Source organism: Mauremys reevesii, linkage group 5 (assembly GCF_016161935.1).
Source record: "Mauremys reevesii isolate NIE-2019 linkage group 5, ASM1616193v1, whole genome shotgun sequence".
Lineage (NCBI taxonomy): Eukaryota > Metazoa > Chordata > Testudines > Geoemydidae > Mauremys > Mauremys reevesii.
This window is the reverse complement of record NC_052627.1, coordinates 32,739,120-32,752,566: the sequence shown is the minus strand read 5'-3', so window position 1 is coordinate 32,752,566 and position 13,447 is coordinate 32,739,120. Positions and strand designations below refer to the sequence as shown.

At 40.2% G+C, this 13,447-nt stretch overlaps 1 long non-coding RNA gene across 1 annotated transcript in view; it reads right to left on the bottom strand.

The window, feature by feature from the left end:
• Positions 1 to 13,137, bottom strand: part of LOC120406328 — a 77,382-nt gene extending 64,245 nt beyond the window's left edge. The window contains exons 1-2 of the long non-coding RNA XR_005599223.1: positions 13,063 to 13,137; positions 10,407 to 10,538 (exon numbers count right to left, since the gene is read on the bottom strand). This is a non-coding gene — a long non-coding RNA (uncharacterized LOC120406328). The remainder of the gene's footprint in view (positions 1 to 10,406; positions 10,539 to 13,062) is intronic.
• Between the last annotated feature and the right edge of the window lie 310 nt (positions 13,138 to 13,447).

The following is a 13,447-nucleotide window of genomic DNA, read 5'->3' as shown; positions in this document are numbered from 1 at the left end:
TCTAACCCCGCAGACAGAGACCAACACCTAGAAAATCTCCACCAAGCATTCTCAAGACTACAGTACCCACACGAGGAAATAAGGAAACAGATCAACAGAGCCAGATGTGTACCCAGAAGCCTCCTACTGCAAGACAAACCCAAGAAAGAAACCAACAGGACTCCACTGGCCATCACATACAGTCCCCAGCTTAAACCCCTCCAACGCATCATCAGGGATCTACAACCCATCCTGGACAATGATCCCACACTTTCACAGGCCTTGGGTGGCAGGCCAGTCCTCGCCCACAGACAACCTGCCAACCTGAAGCATATTCTCACCAACAACTGCACACCGCACCATAGTAACTCTAGCTCAGGAACCAACCCATGCAACAAACCTCGATGCCAACTCTGCCCACATATCTACACCAGCAACACCATCACAGGACCTAACCAGATCAGCCACACCATCACCGGTTCATTCACCTGCACGTCCACCAATGTAATATATGCCATCATATGCCAGCAATGCCCCTCTGCTATGTACATCGGCCAAACTGGACAGTCTCTAAGGAAAAGGATAAATGGACACAAATCAGACATTAGGAATGGCAATATACAAAAACCTGTAGGAGAACACTTCAACCTCCCTGGCCATACAATAGCAGATTTTAAGGTGACCATCCTACAGCAAAAAAACTTTAGGACCAGACTTCAAAGAGAAACTGCTGAGCTCCAGTTCATCTGCAAATTTAACACCATCAGCTTAGGACTAAACAAAGACTGTGAATGGCTTGCCAATTACAGAACCAGTTTCTCCTCCCTTGGTTTTCACACCTCAGCTGCTGGCACAGGGCCCCATCCCTGATTGATCTAACCTCATTATCTCTAGCTTGCTTCTTGCTTGCTTATATATACACACCTGCCCCTGGAAATTTCCACTGCTTGCATCCGAAGAAGTGGGTATTCACCCACGAAAGCTCATGCTGCAAAACGTCTGTTAGTCTATAAGGTGCCACAGGATTCTTTGCAACTTTTTCTTTGTTAATATTGATGAATGTTTGGGGGAGGTCCTCAGAGTCCATCTTATGATCATTTTCTGTGCAAAGATGATACAGTCCATTAGTTCTAATAGGACAATATGTCTGGTAACAAATTAGGATATTATAACTTGATTGCATGAAGAAGTCTGATGAAACAGAGTAGATGGAAGGAAACATGTTGTACTTAAACAAAGAGCTCCTAAGCATGAGCTTTGGGGGGAAGCTTTAAATTACCTACCAGAAAGAACTGAAATAGGAAAATTATGTGATCTCCTTAGAGGAGGGGCTTTTATAAGTATGGCCCTGATGCAGGAAGCATTTACAGATATGTTTAAGGGGCTGTCCATAAATTACATAACACATTAGGGTGTGGGTCCTTAATTTTGTGTGTTTTTTTCAGTGTTGCAAAGTGTTACAAGGGGTGGGTAGACACCCCCTAACTTCATACAGGAATAATTCAATTGACTTTACTGGGATTACTCATGTGCATAAAGTTAAGCATGTGTAAGTGCTTGCAGAAGAGGACTAATATATGCCTTTTTAGATAACAGTATCAGCTGCTAGTTTTTTCCCTGAGAAAGACCCCAGTTAATTCTTCTAGTTACAGCTGGGATATATGATAAATGTGTTTTCTGAGTGGGACTAATTGCTTCTTTATATAAATCTCACAATGCAGTTTATTGGCTTTGTCTCTAGAGAGAACATTGAACTCATCTAGTTTTTTTATATAAATACACATGACTGGAAATATCACAAAACCCAGATTCCCTGTAGATATGATTGTTGTCTATTTGGTCATATCTGATTGCACAATTCCAGTACATATGACTCAACACAGTCAGAGACATGATGTCTGATGCAAGGGCTGCACTGATATTAGTTTCTAGTGAATAGTAAATTAACTGAGTTCTTATTCCATCAGCTAAAGTGGATACATTTATACACCACAAAAGAAACCTATCATCAAGTTAACATATGTTCACCCTTCTTCCTGTAATGGGAAGAAGTGAAACCTGGCCCAAGCAGAAGTTCTAGAGATCCTGGGTGTGAAACTTGACCTTCTCAAAGGCTTCTCCTCTCCCTTCTGCTTTCTATAGTTCTTACACTGAGCACATTTTCAAGGGATGGGAGAAACTGATTTGAGATTAACCTCTTGTTCACTGGGGCAGTGCCCCTATGTTGTATGGCAAGACTGGGCACCCAGTCTCATAGGATTGGGTTGAACATCAACTGAAAGAAAGATTGATCCATGCATGCTAGCCTGAGACTGGAGATCTAGGTTCAATTCTCTGTTCTCTGTTCTTAAAGACTTCCTGTGTGACCTCGGGCAAGTCACTGAGGCCTGGATCCATCAAGGAACTTAAGCCATGTGATGCCTATTTTTTAGGTGCCTATAAAACCCCAGGAACAAAACTGCAATCTACAAAACTTGAGTTAGGTGTCTAGGATCCCCAATGCATGGGGGAGCTAGGCATCTAAGAATGTGATTTATTATGCCCCATGCAGGGTCTGGGTGGCTGCAGAGGTGGTATGTGCTATTCAGCTTCCTGGGGTTATCAGTAGTCTCCCTGGACTCCTCAGCCGCCCTGTAACATGCATGGGGCATAATAAAAAGCTTCTTCCATACCTGAGACACACTTTTCCCTGCACGGGTTGGGATCTGAGGAGGGAAGGAGCAGCACAGCTGCAGCTGGCCCAGGACTCCTCCAGGCAGGTGGAGGAGAGGGGCTCGGGACTTCAGCCAGCCTGGGGCTCCTCTGGCTGAGGGCGGACACTCGGGGCTCCACCCACAGGGGAGGGGCAGGGAATCTCGGGGTCCAGCCAGGGAGGGGGATAAAGGAAGCAGACAGTAGGGGTGGAGCCAGGGCTAACCTCCACCAAAGGAGGGTCCATAGTTAGGAGCCTGCCTCGCTCTCCACAAAATGGGAGGAGGTGGAGGGAGTGGATGATGATGCCCACCTTATTACTTTTAGCGCAATGGTTAGAGCATAGTCACATATTCATAAATGGTCTGGAAAATGGGTGAACAGTGAAGTGGCAAAAATTGCAGCTCATACAAAATTACTCAAGATAGAAGTCTGCTTTGGACTTAACTAAGAGTTACAAAGGGATCTCACAAAACCGGGTGACTGGGCAATAAAATAGCAGATTAATTTCAATGTTGATAAGACCAAAACACAATGCACATTGGAAAACATAATCCAAACTATACATACAAAATGATGGGGTCTGGAGTAGCATTTACGACTCAAGAGAGATCTTGGAGTCACTGTGGATAGTTCTCTGAAAACATCTGCTCAGTGTGAGATGGCAGTCAAAAAAGCAAACCAAATGTTAGGAACCATTAGGAAAGGGATACATAACAGGACAGAATTTGCCACTATATAAATCCATGGTACACCCACACTTGAACACTGTGTTCAGGTCTGGTTGCCCCATCTAAAAGAAAATATTAGAATTTGAAAAGATACAGATAAGGCCAACAGAAATGATTAGGGGCATGGAACAGCTTCCATGTGAAGAGATTAAAAAGACTGGGACTGTTCATCTTAGAAATGAGATGACTAATGTGGGACATGATGGAGCTCTATAAAATCATGAATGGTGTGGAGAAAGTGAATAGAGAAGTGTTATTTAGCCCTTCACATAACACAAGAACCAGGGGTCAACCAATGAAATTAACAGGCAGCAGATTTAAAACAAACATACGGAAGTACTTCTTCACAGCCAATCTGTGGAACTCATTGCCAGGGGATGCTGTGAAGGCCAAAAATATAACTGGGTTCAAAAAACATTAGGTAAGTTAATGAAGGATAGGTCCATCAATTATTATTAGCCAAGATGGTCAGGGATGTAACCCCATGCTCTGGGTTTCCCTGAACCTCTAACTGCCAATAGCTGGGTCTGGACAACACTCAATAATTGCCCTGTTATGTTCATTCTCTGAAACATCTGACATTGGCTGTAGTTAGAAGACAGGATACTGGGCTAGATGGACCATTGTTCTGACCCAGTATGGCCATTCTTATAGTCTTATATTCACTTCCCTATGTCACTGAGTAGTTGTGAAGATATACATGTTACAGATTGTGAGTACTCAGATACTTTGGTAATGGGGACCAATGTATGTACCTTAGATAGAAATGGAGGAGTTTGGTTTCCTTTTCTGCTTATGTTAAGTTTAGATTAGCCCTAACCATTTTGCCAGCCAGGGTGAAAAAGCATTTTTAGCAAACCCCTCCACAGTGGCCAACCAAAACAAATAAAAAACAAACAAACAAACAAAAACCCACAATGCACCTGGTCCATCAGCAGAAACATTCTCTGTAAAATTTTCCAGTTCATCTAGCCCACCTCAAAACATGTACAGACAAGAATAGCTGCTCAGCATGTGTGGAAAATTGTTCTACTAAACATGGAGGGGAAAGCATTGATTCAAACTCATGGACATGAGAAGCTGAAATTGCAGAGAGTTGCCATTAGTACTCTTGCTGCTGTGAAATCTGAAAGGAGTGGAATGGTTGCTCATTCAGAGGCCAACATAAAGGCAATGAAGGAAGCCAAAATTACTTTTCTGAATTTCCTCTCACTTCAGTTATAATTGGGCACCCCAAAGTATTCTGTTCTCAGCCACAGTGATAAGCAGTCAGACCCGTTGTTGCATATATAGAAGATATCAGAGAATTGACGGCCTGGGCAACTTTTGAATTGATTTCTCATAATGTGATCAATAAAATATTTTAGTATGGCCAGTGAAATCCTATGCACATCACCAGGAGATAGGAGAGATGCTGTCATCTGTCTGCAAAAGAACAAATATAGATCTGCTGACCTGTTGCTAATAAAGATCTATAGCAAATTATTTCTTTCCTGATGCCTGATGATACCGCAACTAGTATTTTATTTGCCAGCTTGAAAGAAATGCCACACAGTTCTACAAAAGCAAGGCTTGTTGTCTGCAACAGTAAAATTTAATGCAAAAAGACTAGCCTCCAGCTTTATGCACACACTGTCTGTCTCTTCATTTGAAGCTAGCTGTAAAAAAGTGCTAAACAAAATATTCCATTGTACAAAACCCCTCTGAGCCTCCTTTATGACATAATTGCCCTGATTAAAAGTCTCTACAATGTCTCACAGAGACTGAAATGCTGCAGAGAAGTGCATCTAAAATTTCTTTACCAACTCAATGGGCATTAAGGGCATCATCATTACAAACTGGGGATAGCAAATGACAAAAAACTACTTGAACATTTTTCTTAGATGATGAGGCTGTAGTCAAGGCAAAAGGATTATCCACTGTTATAGCGGACTTAAATGTGCATTTCTTTTATCTCAGAGTCAAAACAAGTTAATAACAAATTAAGCTTCCTTTACTGAAGTCTAACACCAAATATTCAAAAGGCAGCCACTGTGATTCTCTCGGTAAGGGAAAGTATGAAGCAACTTTGTAAAAAGTCTAGAATTCATGGCCTAAATATGCCAAAAGGGGCTGTCACTTTTGAGTGCCCAATTTTTTTTTCTAGTTCATAGATTCTAAGATCACTATATTGGAAAGAAAACAGAGTCAAATATAGTAAAAAATCTTAAATGAATCAAACTGTGCCATAGAATCTCTATGGATAGAAATTCCATGCTTGAATAATAAAAGTATAGAAGTAGGAATATGCTATCGACTACCTGACCAGGATAGTGATTATGAAATGTTCAAGGAGATTAGAGAGGCTTCAAAAGCAGAAAACTCAATAATTATGGGTGATTTCAACTATCCCTGACTGAGTACATGTCACCTCAGGACGGGATTCAGAGATAAAATTTCTAGAAATAATTAATGGATTTCTTGGATCAGCTACTTCTGGAACCCACAAGAGCAGAGGCAATTCTTCAGGATCTGGTCCAAGAGGTGAATATAGCTAAATCGGTTGAAAATAACAACCATAATGTAATTAAATTTCACATCCTTGGGGGGGGGACAGGAAGTACCAAAGAAACTCACCCACAGTAGCACCTAACTTCAAAAAGGGGAACTACACAAAAATGAGGAAGCGAGTTAAATGGAAATTAAACTAACAGTCACAAGAGTGAAATGCCTGCAAGCTTCAGGGAAACTTCTAAAAGACACCACAATAGAGGCTCAAATTAAATTTTTTTAAAAGTAAGAGGACCAAAATAATGCCACCATGGCTAAACAACAGAGCAGAAGAGACAGACTGAGGCAAAAAGGTATCCTTTAAAAATTGAAAGTCAAATCCTACTGAGGAAAATAAAAGGAGCATAAACTCTGGCAAGACAAGTGTAAAAATATAATTAGGCAGGCCAAAAAAAGATTTTGAAGAACAACTAGCAAAAGACAGAAAAACTAACAGCAAATTTTGTTTTAAGTACATCAGAAACAGAAGCCTGACAAACAGTCAGTGGGGCCACTGGATGAACAAGGTGCTAAAGGAGCATTCAAGGAAGACAAGGCTTTTGCAGAAAAGCTAAATGAATTCTTTGCATCAGTCTTCACTGTAGAAGATGTGAGAGAGATTCATCATCTGAGCCATTCTTTTTAGGTGACAAATCTAAGGAACTATCCTAGACTGAGGTATCAGTTGGAAAGGTTTTGGTAACATGACATGATTAGGGTGACCAGATGTCCCGTTTTTATAGGGACAGTCCCATTTTGGGGGACTTTTTCTTATATAGGCGCCTATTACACCCCACCCCCATCCCGTTTTTTCACAGTTGCTATCTGGTCACCCTAAACATGATACATTAAACAAGACCAGATGGTATTCACCGAAGGGTTATGGAGGAAATCCAATATGAAAGTGCAGAACTATTAACTACGATACGTAACCTATCACTTAAATCAGCCTCTGTACCAGATGACTGGAGGATAGTTAATGTAACGCCAATTTTTTAAAAAGGCTCCTGAGATGATCCTGGCAATTTCAGGCCAGTAAGTCTAACTTCAATACCAGGCAAACTGGTTGAAACTATAGTAAAGAACAGAATTATCAAACACAAACACAACTTGTTGGAGAAGAGTTAACATAGCATCTGTTAAGGGAAATCATGTCTCACCAATTCATCAAAATTCTTTTAGGAGGTCAATAAATAGGAGGATGGATACAGTGTACTTGGATTTTTAGAAAGCCTTTGACAAGGTCCCACACCAAAGACTCTTAAGCAAAGTAAGCATTCAGGGGCTTAGAGGGAGTCCTCGCAGGGATCCATAACTGGTTAAAAGGCAGGAAACAAAGGGCAGAAATAAATGGTCAGTTTTCAGAACAGGAAGAAGTAAATAGCAAGGTCTCCCAATGCTCTGGGACCAGCACTGTTCAACATATTCATAAATGATCTAGAAAAAGGGCTAAACAGTGAGGTGGCAAAGTTTGCAGGTCATACAAAATTACTCAAGATAGGTAAATCCAAAGCAAAGTGTGAAGAGTTAAAAGGGCATCTCACAAAACTGGGTGACTGGGCAACAAAATGGCTGATGAACTTTAATGTTGTTAAGTGCAAAGTAATCCACATTGGAAAACATAATCCCAATGATACATATGAAATGATGGGGTCTTAATTAGCTGTTACAACTCAAGAAAGATCTTGAAGTCATCGTGGATAATTCTCTGAAAACATCAGCTGCATGTGTAGCAGCAGTCAAAAAAGCTAACCAAATGTTAGGAACCATTAGGAAAGAGATAGATAACAGGACAGAATTTGCCACTATATAAATCCATGGTACACCTTGAATACTGTGTTCAGTGCCGGTTACCCCAGAGGGGAGGGATAGCTCAGTGGTTTGAGCACTGGCCTGCAAAACCCAGGGTTGAGAGTTCAATCCTTGAGGTGGCCATTTAGGGATCTGGGGCAAAAATCTGTCTAGGGATTGGACTAAATGACCTCCTGTGGTCCCTTCTAAACCTGATATTCTATCTTAAAAAAAAAAAAGACATATTAGGATTGGAAAAGGTATAGAGAAGAGCAACAAAAATGATTAGGGGGGTATGGAACAGTTTATGAGGAGAGATTAAAAAAGATTGGAACCGTGCAGCTTAGAAAAGAAATGACTAATGGGAGTTATGACAGAGCTCTGTAAGATCATGAATGGTTTCGAAACAGCAAACAGGGAAGCGTGAATTCCCCCTTCACATACCACAAGAAACAGGGGTCATCTGATTAAATGAATAGGCAGCAGTTTTCAAACAAACAAAAGGAAGTACTTCTTCACACAATGCACAGTACACCTATGGAACTCATTGCCATGGGATGTGGAGAAGGCCAAAGTATAACTGGGTTCAAAAATGAATTTGATAAGTTCATGCAGGATAGGTCCATCAGTGGCTGTTAGCTGGGACTGGATGACATGGGATGGGATCCCTTGATAATTGCCCTGTTCATTCCCCTTGAAGCAGATGCACTGGCTGCTCTCAGAGGGCACAGTTCTGGGCTAGATAGAGCATTGGTCTGACCCAATATGGCCATTCTTTTGCTTTTATGATAAAGGAAGGGTGGAGGGGATAGTTTGAGATATGAATTCAGAGTCGCCTATAGCAATACTCTAGGAAGCCAGGTCAAAGAGAAAGGAGGCAGCTTGTTTATAAGATTGTAATATTTCTGCACTCTACTAAAGGATAATGTATTTTACTGAATGACAAATTATCTGTTTAAATAATAATTTGACAAAGCACCTTCTATCTCCCCAGGCATTTACAAAGACACATACACAAACCTTTAAAAGATTACTATATACCCAAGAACTTCAGCCACCTCTGGGATGAAACACAATGGTTTAGCACAGAAAGTGGTTTCACAAACAAACTGCAGGGGAAATTTAGGAAGGCAGAATATAATTTTCAGAGCTGACCTTTGGCTGGACACTGGTGTTAACACCCCTATAACTTTAAAGATCCCCTGGTGATAACTAAAGGACGGCAAGTCATCAGGACTTCGGTTCTACATCTCAGTTGACAAAATTAATGAGAAATTAAATATGCAGTAGAAAGGTCAAATTCACTCCTGGCTTACGCTAGCTTCTGCAGTAGCAGGCTCCCTGGTGGTGGAAAGACCACCATAGAGACATCTGCAGTGACACAAAGCAGCCATCACCACACATCCACCAGGAGCCAGTGCATCCTAATTAGTGGGTGGTACTAGCTAGGAAGGAGGTATGGCTAAGGCATCCAGGGGAAATGCTAATTCAACACATTAAAAATATTGGAATTGCTAGAGTAGACTAATAGTCCATCCAGTCATCACCATAATACAAATAAATAAACATCATCCCTGCTTGGGATCCTTACGCACTTCTGCAATATAAATATATAACAACCACCACCACCATGGAAACACTGCCTGTCTTCCCTAGGGAGAAATCCCTCTCCCCCTCCTCCCCAAGATACTTTACATTTGAAGCCGGCCAAGCTTGATTACAGTTTCCTGTGGATAAGAAAGAGAGACCAGGGAACAGCCCACTGCTAAGCTCTATGAAAGCTCCCAGGGTATCAGGGTTGCAAACCCTCCAGGATTGGCCTGGAGTCTCCCAGAATCGGCACCAATCTCCTGGTGACTACTAAATAGTTTCCCTCAGAGTTGGCAACCCTACAGGGTGTTGCACTGTTCCCCTCTACTAAACACTTTTTCCTGATTAATGTAAATAAGGCTGCTGAAAAACTTCAGATGGGAAAAGGGCTTCAAGACTCCGTTTATTTTTAGCTGTTTTTATTTTGCATTATACAATCTTCCTTAAAAGCTGATTATTTCAGTCAATTGTTGTGCAGTCCCTCTCCCGCATGTGCTCATCTGCTACTCACTATCAATCAAAAGCAACACCCACTGTTAGCTCCTAGGCAAGAAACCATCAGGAAGATGAGTTACCATGATCACCTGCATTAATTCAGGAAGGCTGAGAAAATGCTGTCCTCTGTCATTTGTGTTCCCTTGTAACGGGGGGAGGCGCATGCACATTAGTTAATGTTTGCTAAGGTGGGGAGGGACTTTAACCTCATAGTAGAAACAATAACTGAAGAGCAGCCCCTGGGTGCAACACACTGCCGAAGTGTCAGAAACTATCAACATTTGTTTATGTTTCCTATCCCCCTCTCGAGGTAGCAACACAATAACTAGCTTAATAAATACATTTAGCTCAAACTACAACTGAAGATAAGGGAGGAGAAAATTCTTAACTTGTAGGGAAAAAACTTTTTTAAAAAACACCTAAATTATACATTAAGAGATCAAAATTCACAGTCATTTCAAATGTTTCTTGACATCTTCACGTAGCCTACAATATATTCATATTTTACCCTGAGAAGCATAAAAACAGAAACTTTAAGGGCATTCACAGTGAATAATTTCATTCAATGTAAGTTATTAACCAACAACTCAGACAACTCACCTTCAAATCCTTTCTTAAACTACACCACCACATCCAAGCCTCAGTTTCTTTGCGCTTAATTTTCAGGTGATCTGCAAATTTAAACAGAAGTTTGGTCCATCCAGGCTAGAAGGCTGTAGGATGACTGGATACCTAGTAAAAAGGTGACATTCAAAGAGTCAACAGAATGAAAGTTAAGTAACAAAGAGAGGAAAGGAGTTTTAATCAGACTATATGAAACAAAACTTTTTTTTAATGAAAGCCTATTTAAATGCAGTTGTATCCAGTTTTGGATAAAGGAATCCTTTTTAAAGATCAACACCATTTTCCTTTCAAGTCAGATGTTAGAGTTTATAAAAAAAATCCCTGAGACCATCCAGAGATCTTTATACAAAAACCCTAGAAAAACATATTTCCAAGACACTAAACAAGTAAGGAGAGGGAGAAAAAAAATAAAAGAACACAACACAACCTAAAGAACATAAGGCCTTATTTATACATCATAAAAGGAAAGAAAAGGACAAACCCAATTTTTCTTTAAATCATTTGCAGACAAAAATGGCTCTTTAACAGAGATGGACTTCTAGTAAAGGTGAAATAGACCTGTACTGAGCACTTTAAAGATTTCATTGTAATGGCCTTAACATAGAAGATTGCCTAATAAGGAAGGCATAAATTTCACTATAAATTGTCTGCATTAGGATTTTTAAGTGTGTTAATTAACACTTTTTAGTTAATAATCCTAGTGCAGACAAGCTCACTAAGTAGTGCTTTACTCTGGGCCATCACGCTGGTATCCAAATCAGATCTTATAAAAGCAACCACAACATTGGCCAAAGGCAGAAGCTTCCCATTCCAGCAATCTTTACAAAAACATTCATGTACCCAATCAGGGGAAACAATTGCAAAATACAACCCCATGCTTATATGTTGAGGAAGCAGTAAAAGTAAAAATGGAATAAAAAAAATCAGTAACATTCAGGTGACAAATTAAATTACATTTTTTAGCTGGAACAGAACCAAATCTCATATATCAATAACAATCTATCTGAAATGACTTAAGTCAGAAACAATTTAACTACAATCTTCCCATTAATTGGTGTTCCAAAATTAACCTTTCTATAAAACAAGCTAGGATTAAAAACTACCAAGGCTTATAATTCCCAGGCATTAGCTGTTTACCAGGGCCTTCGTCCTTCCAGCCAACGTATGTAGGTGAACCCTTGTGCCACTCTCAGACTAGATATACCATTGATCTATTATGGAATGACAATTCCTATGTCTTTATGATACAGGTGAAAAATAAAAATTGTAATTTCTATTATATATATTCATATGTATCCGCCACACAAAAACTCTTTTAAAATGTATTATGGTTGGAAAAGTATGACATCCCCATCTACACAAATACACAGAAGCAAGCCAATAATAAATTATGGGATATCATTTAACTGTGTCCTAAAGCCAACTCAGCATGTTTCCACTGACAGAGACAGAGTCTGCATCATCACCAGGAACTTCCTTCTGCCTACAACTGATAAGGAAACACACTACACACAACCCATTAATCTCCCTCACAGAATAACACAAACCCTTAATCACAACCTCATGCTTCCCCCATAAAAACATAACACCCCACACACTGAATCTGTGCACTTATATCATATTTGCCTAACCATAAACCCTTTTAAATGAAGTTTTTTATTCATGGAATTGCTTCAGTTTGGGGGTGAGGGGCATGGAAAGGGGTCATGGATTCTCCCCAAATTCCTGTGTCATGCAGGTACATGGAGAGAGTAAGAATATTTGAAATAGGGGCTATATGATTGAAATCGGGGGGTTTTGTAGTGGTCTTATTTTAATTCATACTGTGAAAAAATATCCATAAAAACAAGTGTTATAGCAAAAAAGATATTGTTTGTGTGTTGTGCCATAAAATACACTTTTCACGTTTGGTTATTTTATACACTTTTCAATGGCTTGTGACACACAGTGTGATTCAGTGAAGTAGTACTTTCCTGTGGGTATAGGTAGCTTCAGTCCAATTGCAAGTTAAGAAGAAATCGACAAAGAGTCCTGTGGCACCTTATAGACTAACAGAAGTATTGGAGCATGAGCTTTCATGGGTGAATACCTACTTCATCACCCACGAAAGCTTATGCTCCAATACATCTGTTAGTCTATAAGGTGCCTCAGGACTCTTTGTCGCTTTTTACAGATCCAGACTAACGTGGCTACCCCTCTGATACTTAAGAAGAAATGGCAGCCATTTTGAGTAAAGGAAAACTGTGCATATGATGGTAAGGATGGGGGTGGGGGAGGATAATGGTGAAGAACCTAATTACTTCAAATATACATGTAAAGGTAGTTAGCATTGAGTATTAACTATATACCACCATCCACACTTTTCAAACCAGCCATTTATTAGCAAAAGGACTGAGAAATAGGCCAGTCTGAAAAATTCTTAAATGTTTCATTTTTTTAAGTTGTCTGCATCAAACTCACAGATTTAGTTGAAAATTTCCAGAAAAAAAATCAGTATTTACTCACAGACTAAGTGCAGTAAATTTGGAGGGGATACACTGTATCCTTCAGGCAAAAGGGAGATTGAATCCCTACTTTAGGTGAGTTTTCCCACCCCCTTTGTTTTTCTGCATTATAAAGCTCAAGTGCTGACCTCTTTTCCTGAAGAACTTTGTCTGTCTTTTTAGAACCGGGAACCTGACATCACAGGAAACTACATTCTGAGCTGTGGCTAAGCCAACCCCCAAAAGAGGGGTGGGGCGGAGCTAATGGGCCAAATTCTCCCTTGCTTTACTCTAGGTGACACCTGTGAAAAGTGGTTGCCACGTTGCCATTTTGATTTGGTAGCATATTCACACCCACTTTGCACAGCTGTAAATGAGCATGTAAGGTGGAGAAGCAGGCTCATGGGGTTTAAGAGTAAGATGTTACAGCAAAGCACAGTAGTAAGCTCTGTAGCAATGGAACAGTTGGATGTATAATCTTTCCTTGCTTTTACTCATTGCTGTTGCCTCCCTTTACACATAAAAGTGTTATGC